This window comes from Lissotriton helveticus, chromosome 8 (assembly GCF_964261635.1).
Source record: "Lissotriton helveticus chromosome 8, aLisHel1.1, whole genome shotgun sequence".
Lineage (NCBI taxonomy): Eukaryota > Metazoa > Chordata > Amphibia > Caudata > Salamandridae > Lissotriton > Lissotriton helveticus.
Window position 1 is genome coordinate 483,706,758 of NC_136069.1, and position 15,346 is coordinate 483,722,103.

The 15,346-nt window shown below is 43.2% G+C and overlaps 1 protein-coding gene across 2 annotated transcripts in view; it reads right to left on the bottom strand.

The window, feature by feature from the left end:
- WBP4 (WW domain binding protein 4) overlaps positions 1-15,346 on the bottom strand; it is a 218,061-nt gene that overhangs the window by 190,929 nt on the left and 11,786 nt on the right. The gene's annotated exons all lie outside the window — the stretch shown is intronic.

Sequence of the window (15,346 nt, forward strand, 5' to 3'; positions counted from 1 at the left end):
TCCGACCCAGAATGATCCGGATTTTTAGGAACCAGCAATTTAATACATATGTAGGTTCTTAAGAGTCTTTACTCACCACCAAAATTCTATTCAAATTTGTGACTAGTATTTTGCAAAAACGGCCCGCAGGGGGCACTGAGGCACCGGCCCTTCAGCCCATGCCCGCCTTGCTAATCCGCCCCTGGTACTAGCCCCCCATTTTTGTACTCAATTCCTCCCTAAAATTTCTGTTTTTCTAACTCTGGTATTTCTCAAACTAAAGGAACTGTGCTTCAACAACGTTCCACAATCGGACTCAATCGTATATTATTTCAGACTAGATGTCTTACTAAACATCTAGGCTGAAATAATATACGATTGAGTCAGATTGTGGAACGTTGTTGAAGCATAGTCTTTACTCTTTTCCAGTGAATGTTCTCCCCTTAATGTCAGTGACCGAAATACGGCATTGGAAATAAGTGGATTTGACTGCGACAGTCCTGAGGAAGACCGAAGTGACCTCTTGGGGCACAACTGAACCGGTCGAAACATGTTGACTTTAGCAGTGGTAGGAGGGAAGTCTTGAGGAACCTCATTTTCTCAATAAGACATTTTCCCATCCTCTTTCATTCCTTTTAATCCTGATAAGGGTATCAAAATTGGGTTTAATAAAGTAATTCTTTCTACTGGCACCCTTAATCAGTTTTAAACACATCCTTACTGCACTTTTTTTCGTCGCACTAACAGCAGATCCACGAGGTGTTCACTTGCACGTTCTATCACTCATGTATGTTATTCGTTGTACGTATTGACTGATTGTGCTGTACGTCTTGTAACGTGGAATTTATTATTTTTTCCCCTTCCCTAATGCTCCGCCCTGGATGTGGCTACACCAGGGCGTTTGTAGCAGGCCCTATGATGAAGCATGTCACATACTTCGGTATGTGAGTGAGGGCAGTTTTTCCAAATTGGATTTTCCTTTGTTGTAGTTGTGTACTCTATATACCCCTTGTGTGTGATCATAGTATGAATTGTCACACTTTTTAGAGTGTGATGGGTTGTAGGTGAGTTATAATTGTCATTGTTAGCGGCAATGGATGGTACAAGCTGCAGTGGGTTACTGACGAGGGCCCTGGCACTTATTTGTTTTTACCAATTAAGCACCGATTGATCCTAATACAGCATATAACGCACTCTCAACTTTTTTTTAACTTTTCCATGGAAAATATTTCCAGTGAAGAAAAAACCCTCATCTACTGCTATAAAATAATTCGTTTTCTTGTCCAAAACGCACATGTCAGGTAGCCTTGATGGTGATAAGTTAGGTAATAAAACACTGAGAAGGTTAGACCTTTCCAATGGTCTGCCCTTTGTTGCCTTGTAATAGTCGTGGTCCACCTGCTAACTCTAAACTTACTACCACTGACACTACATCATTATTAATGCACTTTCTGTGCTATCAAGGCAGGTGGCATTTGTTGTGCATATTATGCATCGGGCCCACTGCAGCAAACAATACTACGGGAGAGCATGAATGACTGGTTCCAAAAATTCTGATGATATCCAAATATAACATTTAAGATACGTAATAACGCCCACCCTTGAGGTCCAAAATTAATTTGGCATAGTAGATCCTACTCTTCCAGTTCTTCCTAAAATGGCCACAATTTAAACCAAAAACACATTGCAAAAGTGGAATTCATATCTAGTGCAAATGCCAGATGTTATCTATTTAAAAGGTGATGAATGGTTGAAAACGGAAGGTGGGTTGGCAGGGTCTACTGCAATACGAGTCCAGGAGAATATGAGACTAGATGTCCATGAGACTCAGACAGCACCAGCAACTGACAGAACTCCTGGCTGAATGCTGGAAAATCCATCCACCTCGTTAAGGATTAAAACCAGGAACCAAAGGTGCACCAAGGCCAAATCAGTCTACAAAACGTCAACAATGGACTTTGTCTTCATAAGGAAGAAAAGACCAAATAGTATCAGCCTGCCTTAAGATTTGCACAGATTGCTTCAATCGACCTATCTCAGCCCAGGCAGCGGTCTATGCGGAGCTTTAGGCTTCATGTCAAAGCTAGATCAACAAATAAAATGCACAATGACTGAAGGTGCCTGGAACTGAGGTAATGGCAGACTAGATGGTGCAATCGGACAATACGGTACAATGATTTTCCATTGCTTGATCCTCGAGGTTATAGGGCAGCAATGTCCTATTGGAAAGAAAAGTTTTAAGACGCAAAGTCTCACATACAGCAATGAAACGTGCTGTTGCCTTTGGCGTGTTTAGAGTGGTTCTAATGTTAAAAAGAGAAAAGTATGAATTACATCATCTAAAATCATGCTAATAAAACACACATTTTCTAAAAACATGTGAATACGTTTGACTTGAAAGGGAAAAAAACGTTGAACGGGTCCCTTTCACTTGCAAGGACTGGGAGGTGGATCTGCCATGTCACTAGCACAGCTGCACAATTGCAGAAAAAAACGGTAGCCTATTTTCGAGCACAAATTTTCGGAGCTTGCCAAGCAGCTCGCATGACAGTGCAGAAAAAGGCATGGGTGGCTGACGGCTGACTAGAGGTGCTTATCACTAATAGAAACCCTTCTCCTACGCCCCATCACGCTGGCAACAGCAAGAGAAGAAAAGTGCGTCTTCGCTAATAACTTAGAGACGTGCCCTACCAGAGTCCAGCCACCTCTTCTAAATTGTATGAATTTTAGGCTTTTGGATAGGCAGGGACTAAGTGCTATCCACGCTTCAGTAATGTTGCTGGACAACAGCAGGCACCCATGACCGTAAACTCTTTATTCTAACAACTATGACTACAATTAGCTGAGAAAGACTACTTGTCTTCATGTTTATCAACCACCAGTGTATAGATTAAATCGATTTTATCGAGTGTTTTTCAAAATACAAATACAACCGCCTATTTCTGAAGGCCGGAGGGGCATTAACCATGAAAGCCAGTACCGTCAAAAACATATCATCCCTTCCTCCAACTCACAGCTTGAGAGTACACCGAGTTACACAGACTATAGATAGTGAGACCACTTAGAGGCCTCAACCCGACTGTATATGAAAGTCATAATTGAACCAACGTATCTTACTGTTCTTTAAGATTTTCTATTGTTTGTCTTCCTCTCGTGCTGCGCACTGAAGAAACTAGGACAAGGCGATTCCTTAAATTTGCTTGGCATCGAAAGACGGGTGGGATAACACTGGTAGCCCGAAATCCTCCGCCATGTTCAAAGAAAAGAGCTGAAGGGGCCCCAGTAATCACACACGCAATTTGATCAATTATTATTCAAATCATCAAAAACCATACATCAATGAGCGAACATTGTTTTATTGCAATGAAGCTGAGCAACAATAATTTGCTATGAATTAATATACAATCAAGATATATTCTGAATATCAGTGCCCTGGGAAGGGGGTAAGTGCAATTGGTGAGTGTAGGAAGGGATATGTGACATAAACACAGTAGCCAAAGGGGGCTACACACTAATATATACAAAGATATATTACAACTTATAGACTGAATATTCATACATTCTGTTATTTAACTTTGAAGAAAACCAGACTTCAAAAGGTGTAATCAATAACACAATATTAGAGAATGAAGTTGGAAACAAAAGTAGTCGACGTTTCGACCCCTTTAGGAAAGCAGGCTTAATTAGTTCCCTTGCAGTGGGGTCTTCATCAGGACAAAAACAGGGACACCAACCTGTTCGAGTATAAAATTATATATATTAGGAATGAATCCCAAAGTATCAAAATTTAAGAGCACATCACTAGAATGGTAACCAAACAAGACATATCAGGATGCTCGTTTGTAGTAGGTGGAGGAAGAAAGGACCTCTTGGAAATTGTGTTCCGGACACAGTTATTATCCTCAATAGATTGAAAGAAGGCAGTTCCAGATCTGTCTGGCAACAAGGACAATTATCTCCCTAGATGAAAACGAGGGAACAATCAACACAGGTACTGAGACTACCGCTTAAAAGATAGAAATAGGGTCAAAAACAAACTTACAATTATTTAAAATGGGAAGGAGTCCAAGATTCCACTTGACCGTATGTTTATTTGACAGGTTTAAGCACATGAATGTGCATGTAACAGACCCATCGTGACGCTTGTTCACGTTCCTGTGAATTGAAGGTCACAGAGGTTCAATATTGCTAAACTATAATTCATTGTCAAAGCCATACGTTATTAAAACTTAGACACATTATATAAGAGGCTCTAGTCTCTAACTGGACGTGGTGGCGTAACGCGGTGATTCAGAACAGCATCTGCGTTTAAAAGGAGGGGGAGTTTTAGCCAGGGTATATACTTCCCAAACATATTAGTGACAAAACCTTAGGAGATGCATCAAGTCGCAAACTCCACTCACCTAATGCAGGATTCAATCTCAGCAGTAACTTCCTCCGTGGCTGCGGGTGAGACGCGCTGAAAGCAGCTGTCTCAAAACACAGGTAAACGCGGTAGGGCGATCACGTGATCGTCATAAAGATAGAAAAGGGGCCAAGTTCGCGGAGATCATGGCAGACATGTTGGAATGATGTATAATCACTTACTAGTATATACATAACCATTCCAAATTGCTAATCGCAAGAAACTTTAAATGAAAAACGAAAAACGATATGGCAGAAATGAGGTTGCTGAAGAATATCAGACATGTAAACCCATTGTCAAAATTAGCAATAAGTTGAGGGAACAACACGCACCCTACTATCTTGAACGTAGCAATTCATTAGAAAATTCAGTATAGTCGCAGGCAGAGACCTCTTGATAAAAATTACCAACATAATCAATTTGTTAAAAATAACATTGACAATATACATATAGACCACACATTCTGGTGTACCTGTTGCAATACGGTATAGACCAGATCACTCAATTCACAGTATCAAAATTCTACAGCAGAACATCATATACAGCTATTCGCCAGCGCAACACTACCAAGATGGTAAAGGACAACACATCATTGTTAGCTGGTCGAATGTACGATTGAGACTATTATAAAGCTGTTCATGGTATGTAACTGGTTAGCACATCACACAAGTGTTATATTGAAATCATACAAGTCCGAGTACAACATGATCTATTGAAGCAGAGCCAACTGTGAAAATGAGCTATCAAATTCATTAAGACCCTCATTGATAGAATTATAGCGGAACATCCATTTAAGTTCTCTTATATTCAGAATACCTCCAATGCTACCGCCCCTTGGACCCAAAGACACTTGTTCAAGAACGACCCACTTCAAACTCTCTGGAGAGTGGGGCGCGGTTTTGAAATGTTGAACCAATGGTGCACCTTGGACTTCGCATTGTATTTTGCTCATATGCTGCAAGATCCGGACCTTTACTTTCTGCTGAGTCTGCCCGATATATATAAGGTCACAAGGGCACACAATTGCATAGATGATATTTGTGGACTTGCAATTGGTATGTGACTTCATAGGTGTTTTGATATTGCGATACTCAAATACTTTAGTTTGAATAGTGCTGTCACACGCTTTGCACGCCCCGCATCGATAATGACCCATAATAGGTGGTAGATTCCACAGGTCAGTCAATGAGGGATCAATGGGACTTTTCAGAAAGGACCTCCCTACAGAGTCGCGCACATTCTTGGCCCTTTTAAAAGCATGTAAAGGAAGTTCTTTATGGTCTATGTCTCCAGCTACAAGTGCCCAATGTTGATTAATCATGCGTTTGATCGCATTGCTTTTCGTTGAAAAAGTGGTGACACAGACTATACGCTCACTAGGCAAGTCACTGTTGCTTTTGGGAATAAGTAGATCGAACTTTGGCATCAGGTTCATAAAACATGTATCTAGGACCTGTTATCGGGTATTTTGTAAGAGCCTCAAAGTAGGAGTATAATTTGCTTTGCAACACACAGGACTAATTAATATCAATTTGCTCTTCGTGGAGAGTACACGGTTGGAAGAGTTGTGGTTCTGAAAATCTGGATTCGTATAATTATTCTGGACTCGAGAATTAAAACTTCGTCGAAACATGACGAATTTGGTATCAAAAGACCGAGAATGACTAGTACATCATGTACATATATTTTCAGCATATTCGAGTGACGATTTCACCTCGAAATCGTCATTTACATTCTGAACCCTTGGCTTCCATTAATGTGTTTCCCTTTACATAGGCCTTAATCCAGTTGAATTTGATTCCACAAGGACACATACTCCTTAATCGACTTTTCCATGACCTGTACAAGTTGGAACCATTGCCCCAGGCCGAACTCGTTAGGTCAGTTTCCCTCCCAGTGGCCGAGCAAGATAGCATCTAGGCTCAACAAACCATAAAACCATTTCAGCGCGCACACCTGCCATATCTCGCTCACATCTATCTCCACTCTTTTGCTTCACTTACTTTATGGTGGGGAGGTGCCCGTTTTTATTAGGGGTCCAGTGATATCTGATGAAATGTTGGGCCTTGCCAAATGATTTGTTGTAGGCAGCACGAAGTGAAATATGGACATGTCATCATGACTCTGCTTTCTCTTTGTACTAAAAGTATGTTAACGATTTACTTTACAACCAAGAATGTTTTGCCTGGAGCCCAAAATTGTGTATATGAAGGGAAGCCTGACTTTGTAAGAGTGTGCAGTCTCCTGAGAATATACCCGTATTGTACTTCTAGGACACTTGTTACCTTGGTTGCAGCCAATAAACTAATCTTTGACTTCACCTAGAAGACTGAGTTTCTGTGGTCTGGATCAGGAAGAACCCAAGGTCTCTGGGTGTTGATTCCCTGGCACCGCTGGGTTACCGGTTCTGTACCGGTTCTTAAAAACCCAGTACCTCAGTTGGCGCCCAACGTTTGGGGCGATTCCAGTGGTACCAGTCAGCCTGAAGATCGTGAGGAGCTTCGTGTGGAAATTCCGGAGGACGGCCAACCACCTCATCGACCCCTGCATGTCGACGTGGTCCGAAGGTCTTTGCTGCGAGGTTCCCCGCTTCCCGGCGGCTACAAGGACTTCTGCCCTGGCTATCGCCCTGATTTGGACCCTTGAAGTTTGGTAGAGCGAAACACTAAGACGAGTCTTCTGGTGACGTCATCGATATTTCAGTTAAGTATAAGTGGAGCGTCTCCCAGTCCTTAGTTAGTTTTGGGTATCTTTTGGGATACAAAGTTTTGTATTGGTACTTGCAAGCACCAAAACCGAAGGACTCGTGTATTCACGAGAAATATCGTAATCGATAATCCTTTGAAGTTTGGAACTAGACTAGAGAGCGAAGATGCCTAGTCTTAGACTTGGGAATTTGTTTTGTCTTGGTGGTAATAATAGGGACTCCCGATTGGAGGACTCATGTCCGGTTCCTCCAGTTGGAACTCCGACTTACGAGCTATATGTAAAACATGGGGTAGGCCCCATCACCTACAACAAAGTATGGATTAAATACACCAGGAAAGATGGTGTTCTAAAATGGCCCCAATATGGTAGCTTTGATTCTGAAATCTTAGACAACCTCGAAGTTAAACTCTTTAAAAAGAAAGCCCGGCCGGCGATGTTTGACTCTTTCCGCTTATGGCGTAAAGAAGCCAAACAAAAAGAAATTAAATTAGCTAAGAAAAATAAGAGAGAAGGGGGACTTTCAGTAATGCAAGCTGCTGTACAGTTTAAAGATAATGAAGAAGAGCAGATGAATGAGCAGTTGCACAGGACACGTAAAATGGCAATAGATAAGTGTTATCCAGTTTTGCCGTCTCTTCAGCAAGAGGCAGCAAAAGAGCGTGAAAAAGACCCATTAATGTCGCATTTGCTAAATTCACCACCCCCCTATGCGCAGAATGCCACAGCACCCCCTCAACCTTTAGTTGCGCAAACTACGCCTCCTGCTCCTCCACAGCACCCACCAGCTGTTATTCAGCTGGCTCCTACTTCTTCGGTGCAGCCTCCTCCAGGCCCACTGACCACCTCTGTTTCACCTGTGTTTTCTACGATTTTGCCTACTGTACTTTTTACGTCTCCTAATGCTCCCTCTACGATTTTGCCTAGTGCCCCCTCTATTTCCCCTGATACCTCTTCTGCTATCTCTACCCCTGCCTTATCTCACCCCGTTTTTCCATCTGTTTGTCCTTCAGTTTCACCTTCCATTCGGCAGAAAATGGCCAGCACTGTTACTAACCTTCTTTTACCTCTTTTCGGGTCGCCTACCACGACCCTTAACATGGGAAGAAGGCAGTTGCGAAGTCAACTACCTGATTATCAAGAGAGAGATTCACTGAATAGTTTAGCACGGAAATGGGTCATGGACACCGTAAAATATGATGTACAGTCTGTCATGGAAGTCTTCCATCAATGGGAAGCAGCGACACAGAGATATGTTTTCGAACAGATGTGTGTTTTCCTTTGCGAGGATTTAGAAGACAATGATCAGGAATGCATCCCACGAGAAATGTGTCGTGTACGATTTAGGTTCGGAGAGGGTATGATTGTAGGTCCAGATGTGGAAAAAGCAGTTGAAATGTTGTTATCATATCGGAGTAAGGGAAGCAGTTCTGGGTCACCATCTGAATCTAATACATCCAGTAGGAAAAAGGCGTGACAATACCCTATGAGAGAAGTTCCCCCACAATGGAGAGAGGGTGACACGACTGCTGTCCCACCTATTCTGCCACACTTTCAGCATGTATGGGTACATGTCCCATGGAAAGGAGCTGAAGTTTTAGCACTCAAGCAAACATTACCAGATCCGCGTAAAAATCCTGCAGGGTACTATAAAGAGTTGTCGCAAACTGCTGGGTCATGTATAATGAATTTAGCAGATATCGATATGTTATTTGGAAATGTTGTTCCACAGCCTTTATGGGGTAAAATTCGTCATATAGATCATGACCAGGAATTAGGTGACACATGGGCTAATATTACTGCTGCAGATGCCCGACAAGTTGGTGGTGCCAAGCCTGAGCCTTTGATAGCAGAACTCCCTGGTAAAATAGTAGATTACATGAAAACGATAATGCCTGCAATACGCGTAAATTGGGATAAGTTGTCTGCATGCAAGCAAAAGAAAGAAGAAACAGTCTCAGACTTCTTCACCAGATTTGAAGAAACATTTGTTGACCATAGCGGTCAAGATATGACCACAGAAGGTGGTCAGAGATTGTTTGTCGATAAATTCGTGCACAATCTGCTTCCAGAATTGTGTAAAAAATTAAAAGATTCAGAAAGTTCTTGGGCAGTCTCATCTTCAGCCCAGATATTGGCTACCGCACAATACTACGAGAATAGAGACAAAGATGAGAAAGATAGAGTAGAAAAGAAAACTAGAGAACTAAAAACAAAGGTTTTGCTACAGCAAGCCTATCCGCCACGTGGTGGTGGTAATCAAAATAATAATGGTCAGAATCACTACCAAAATACTTTTCAGCAGCCTCCACAGTATCAGAGGAACTCGCAAAGAACCGAGTATACTCAACCCCGTGTACCTGTAGGCCCCAACCAGTGTTTATATTGCAAACAAGAGGGTCATTACAAGTATAATTGTCCTATTCTATTACAACGTGCAAATGGAGTTTCTGGTGTTAGAGGTCGTGGCAGTCAGCAAGCACCTAGAGGTAGAGGGCGTGGAAACGCCCCTCAGGACACACGTCCCCTTCCACCACAAAACTCTATGAACAGGTTTGATCAGCAAAATAACGTATCTGACAGGACAGCTCAATACTATGTTGACGATTATTACACAGAAAATGAGCAGTGGGAGAATAATGATTGCTAGGACAGCCATAGACAAAGAGAGGGAGTTGTTTCAGTTCCAGTAGATCAGAGTGGACCTTACGTTGAGGTGATTACATCAGGTGTGTCAGAGCCTTTTCTGTTGGATACTGGTGCTACAAAGAGTTCTATTATGCACTCCAAACTCCCTGGCGCACCTTTGTCTGGCGAAATGAACGTTTCTGTAGGTTTTTCTGGCGCCCCAGTTAGAAATCCGATTTCTGACCCTTTATCTCTTTCTGTTGGTCCTTGTGAATTCGAAGCACCCCTTATTCTGACAACAGGTTGTGGTGAAAATTTGCTAGGATTGGATTTGTTAAAAAGATTGTATGCGACTTTGTACTGTTCTCCTTCAGGAGTACAACTTACTTTAGGTAAGAAAGTGGTTTATTCCATGTATTTGTCGAGCGATGCACTTCCAGCAGAATTGTCATTTCTCCCGGATATTCTTTGGGCTACTGGTCCTAACGATGTAGGTCTTTTAGAAATTCCACCATATGTTGTGACATTGAAAGCCAACGTCAAAATGCCACGAATTCCCCAATACAAAATATCTAATGAGGGTGAAAAAGCTTTGCTAGCGATTGTTTACGAATTGATTGAAAAGGACGTGATTGAAGAAACACGAGGCAATGTTTGCAATAGTCCTGTTCTGCCTGTTTCAAAACGAACTGACCCTTCTCAGCCACCTGTGTACAGATTCGTGATTGATCTTCGAGAAGTAAATAAGATAGTTGTGCCACAATTCCCAGTTGTCCCCGACATTACCACATTATTGACTAGGATTCCAGCTTCTGCTTCATGGTTTTCGGTGATTGACCTAAAGAATGCTTTCTTCAGCATCCCAATTGCTGAGGAGAGCAGGGATATCTTTTCCTTCAGTTTAGGAGGTCGAAGCTTCCGCTTTAAACGCGCTCCTCAAGGCTACTGTGAAAGCCCCTCAATATACAGTCAAGCTCTGAAAACACAGCTTGACACGATTGTTTTGCCTAAAGGTGCCACTCTTGTACAGTATGTGGACGATTTGCTCATTGCTGCAGACACTGAGAAAATTTGTAAAAAGGCCACGTTGACATTATTGCATCATCTGTGTGATCTGCATCACAAGGTGTCACTTTCCAAGCTTCAATATTGCCGACAAGAAGTGACCTACTTAGGTCACCTCTTATCGAAGGAGGGAAGGAAACTGACCCCAGAAAGAATTCAGGCAATAGCGAAATTGAATGTACCAAGAACACAGAGAGAAGTGCGTGCTTTCTTGGGCATTACGTCGTACTGTAGACAGTGGATTCCAAATTTTTCGTTATTGGCCAAACCCTTGGTGGCATTAACGTGTAAAAATACACCCAATCCCATTCCTTGGTCTGAAGAGTGTCAGAAAAGTTTTCTCGAATTACGCACAGCATTATGTTCGGCTCCTGTGTTAGGTACCCCCAACTACAGTAAGCCTTTCACATTGTATGTCCACGAGAAGGAGGGCTGTGCATTGTCTGTGCTGACTCAGTTATTTGGAGGTAGACAGCGGCCATGCGCCTACTTTTCGTCAACTTTGGATCCGGTAGCACAAGCATTGCCAAGTTGTTTAAGGGCCACAGCAGCAGCAGCTGTTTCTATTCGACAGTCTGCTGGTCTAGTAATGAATAATACACTAATCGTGATGGTCCCGCATGCAGTAGACACATTGTTAAATAGGACCAAGACACAGCACTTAACTAGTGCTCGACTGTCCAGTTACGAATTAACGCTGCTAGCGAGCCATGTGCACATAAAAAGGTGCAGTACCTTAAATCTAGCCACGTTGTTACCAATTGCAGAGGAATCAGATGCTTTAGAACAGCACGATTGTTTCCTCACAACAGAGGAAGAGACAAAAGGGAGAGTGGATTTATTTGACACTCCTCTTGCTGAATGTGATGGTACATTATGGGTGGATGATTCATGCTTTAAGCTCCCAAATGGTAACGTGACTGCAGCATATGCTGTCACGACTTTGCACACAGTCGTTGAAACTGCACGAATACCACATGGTTCAGCTCAAGCCGCAGAATTAGTTGCACTAACGAGAGCATGTGTATTGTCTAAAGGAATGAGAGTGACTATCTACACTGATAGTCAGTATGCGTTTGGAGTGGCTCACAGTTTTGGACGATTGTGGAGAGAACGTGGATTCCTGACTTCGCATGGAGCTAAGATTCAGCATGGTCAGTTGGTGAATGAGCTTCTTGAGTCACTGACCTTGCCTCTGCAGATGGCGATTGTGAAATGTAGTGCTCACAAGAAGGTGACTGATGATGTTGGTCGTGGAAACGCATTTGCTGATGAGATCGCTAAAGAAACGGCAAAGAATGTGATGAGCCGAATGTATGTTGCAGGCCCTGAAAGATGGACTGGCGATGTTGGAATATGTGAGGACACGATAGAGAGTGTAAAGTCCATCCAAGCTGAGGCCACAGAGAAAGAGTTGAGCACGTGGAGAGAGAGAGTACAGGGAGAATGGATGCAAATGGTTGTTGGGTTGAATTGACAGAGCATCAGAGATGGTTGTTACCCGATGCATATGTGCTTGCAGTGGTTACAATGGCTCATGGAATGGCTCATATCAGCGTGAAAGGGATTTGCGAGTTGTTGGCCCCAGTGTGGAAGAAATCAGGGATTCCCAAGTGTGCAGAGAATGTTGTCAAGAATTGCATGGTATGTCTGAAGCACAATCCTGGTAGGGGAACCCCAACTCCAGCTGGTCATTTTGCACCTTCTACGTATCCGTTCGAGGTTTTGCAGCTAGATTTCATACATATGGAGAGGTGCAACAACTTAAAATACGTGCTCGTTGTTGTTTGTGCTTTCTCAAGATGGGTAGAAGCCTATCCCCTAAAAGACAATACTGCCTTGTCCACAGCAAAAGCCCTTGTAAAAGAGTACTTCCCCAGGTTCGGAATGCCTAGAATGGTCTGGTCTGACAACGGAAGTGAATTTGTGGGTCGTGTGATGAAGTGTGTGTGAAGGGCTAGGCATTAGGCAGAAGTTCCACGCTGCAAATCACCCCCAATCAGCTGGATTAGTAGAATGTTACAATGGCACGCTAAAACTTGGCCAAAATCCAAGCGAGCACAGGTCTTAAATGGCCTGACGCTCTACCCTTAGCACTCCTATCCACCAGAATGACTGTGCATTCGCGAGTGAAACTCAGCCCTTACTAAATTGTCTTTGGCCGGCCAGCCAACATATGGGGAGTGCCTAGGCCCACGAAGTTCAGCGAGCTGCAACACCCTATTTTGCTTGATTACTTGTATGAATTGACGGCTAAATTGCGTGTTTTGCATCAACAGGTCCACAACACCCTGCCTCCGGTCTCTGAGACTCCAGGTCACTCCATTGTCCCTGGATCCTGGATTCTCGTGAAAAACTTTCAAAGGACAAAGAACGACCAGCCCAGGTGGACCGGGCCGCACCTCGTCCTTCTTTCTACGAGGTCAGCCGTTCGAGTGGAGGGGAAGGCCAACTGGATCCACGGGGTCCATTGCAAGAGAATCCCTTCACCTCCGCCACATGACCAGTGGGTCCAGAAGGGTGTCACTGACTCAGACCTCACAATTGTGCCACGTGTCATACCTGTCAGCGATGACCGTGTAAGACAAACTAACCCTGAATGTGAAAGCGAGGACATTTTTCAAGAGACTGTGCCACCACCAGAACAATTGAACTCTTCGGAGCCTGAACTCCTGTTTCAGGACCAGACAGTAGCAGGGAAAAGACGCTACAATCTGAGACCGAGAAAAACAGACTAATAAAGTGATTCCTTTTTATGATTTGAGACCAAGACCTATGGACAAATAAAGATATCCTTTTCCCCCCCAAGTACTATTTTTTTTTAAAGTGCAGATCTCCCATCTAGGTAACATGCTTATTTTTGTTTTTCGAACCGCCATCCGGGTTCCGCTGCTAGGGCCGCGGTTGATTAAAGTCTTTTGGGTGCAGCTGACGACGTTAGGTCGGTAGTTCTGGTCAGTCCAAGGGAGTTGCCCTAGACTGACGGAAGCATCCTTTAGCAGAGGCAACCTCCCACCGCGGGCAGCACTTTAGAGAGGATGGAGTTTCCTGATGTGGAGAGACCTGCCAAACAAATGAACTTTAAGCAGAGACTGTGTAAAACGATGACAAAGAAAAGTTTTATAATGTTGTGTATTTTTATGCTATCCAGTGTAATGATCTTTTTGATAAGTTATGTTTTATTCTCTTTTCATGTAACATTTGTGCCCACTGCATCACCCATACCTCCTCCTACTGTTTCCTCTCATTCTTTCCACCCTCTGCCTGACCACGAATCAAATAGGAGATTTGAGTTCATTAATAACTCCTTTGTTCAGTTATTACACAAACACCAACTTGTAATGAACACAACTAACTGTTGGGTGTGCGGCCTCATGCCTCACACAACGGATAAAGGTATCCCCTATTTGGTCCTGCCATTTAGTCACAATGGTTCAGTATGGGCACATAGGACAATGTTCATATATGCACGAGAAGTCCAACCCCTACGTTCTGTAAAAGACAACCTCAAGACTAGCGCTCTAGTCAAAGGTATAGTTGACATGATCAAGGAAGTAACTTCTTATGAAGATACCCCGGATGATGAGATACTTGCATATGTAGGTTGGAACGTGACCGGATATGGCACTACGTTAAGTGAGAAACAGCAAGCTAAAAGATCGTCCCCTATCTGGATCGTACCCCATCAAGGTCACCTGTGTCTGCAAGGTATTGGCAAGAATCCCAGAGCTCAGCTAGGGAAGAGTATCAGTACAGAAACATATGTTTTTGGATCCCAGACTTCCCCTGCGTTTTTAGCCGCTAAGGGTACTTATTTCATCTGCCATGATAGAGCCTATACATGGTTGCCCCCTGACTTCTCGGGTTCATGTTTTGTTTCATTCCTGTTGCCTCCCACCTACACAGCAGCGGCGGATTACCACCGGACAAGGGTAGTTAGAGGTGTTTTGAGTAAAGAAGACACTGCAGGTCAAGAATTTGGGGACTTTGCAAAGGGTTTTCTGCCGTTCTGGGGATCCATGGCTAACAGTAGAAACATAAGGCAATTAACAAGGGTAGTTGAGTCCACCGTGACTGAAACTGCTGGTGCCCTTAGTAACTTGACTGCTAAGCTCCAGTCGGATCGACTTATGACCCTTCAGAACCGGGTCGCTTTGGATGTTATACTTGCAGACCGAGGTGGAGTATGCAAATTGATCCAGTCTAGTTGTTGCATTTTCATCCCAGATAATGCTCCAACAGTGTACAGGGCCATCTCCAAACTGCATAAGATTTCCGAATCTATTCATGTGGATAAAGGAGATTGGTCGTTAATGGGATGGTTCTGGGAACTGATATCTGCCTGGGGATGGAAAATTCTGATGGTCATTGGGATGGTCTTAGCCATTCTTTTCCTGTTCTGTCTGTGCATACAGTGTGCTCCTGCAATATGTGGCCTCTGTGTTACATCATGTGTAAGGAAGCCTGTGTCAAGAGATGAACTAAGTACTAGAATGATGTTACAGCAACATCTCAATGACTTTAGGAATATAGATCTGGACTCAGACTAACATGAGGATAGAT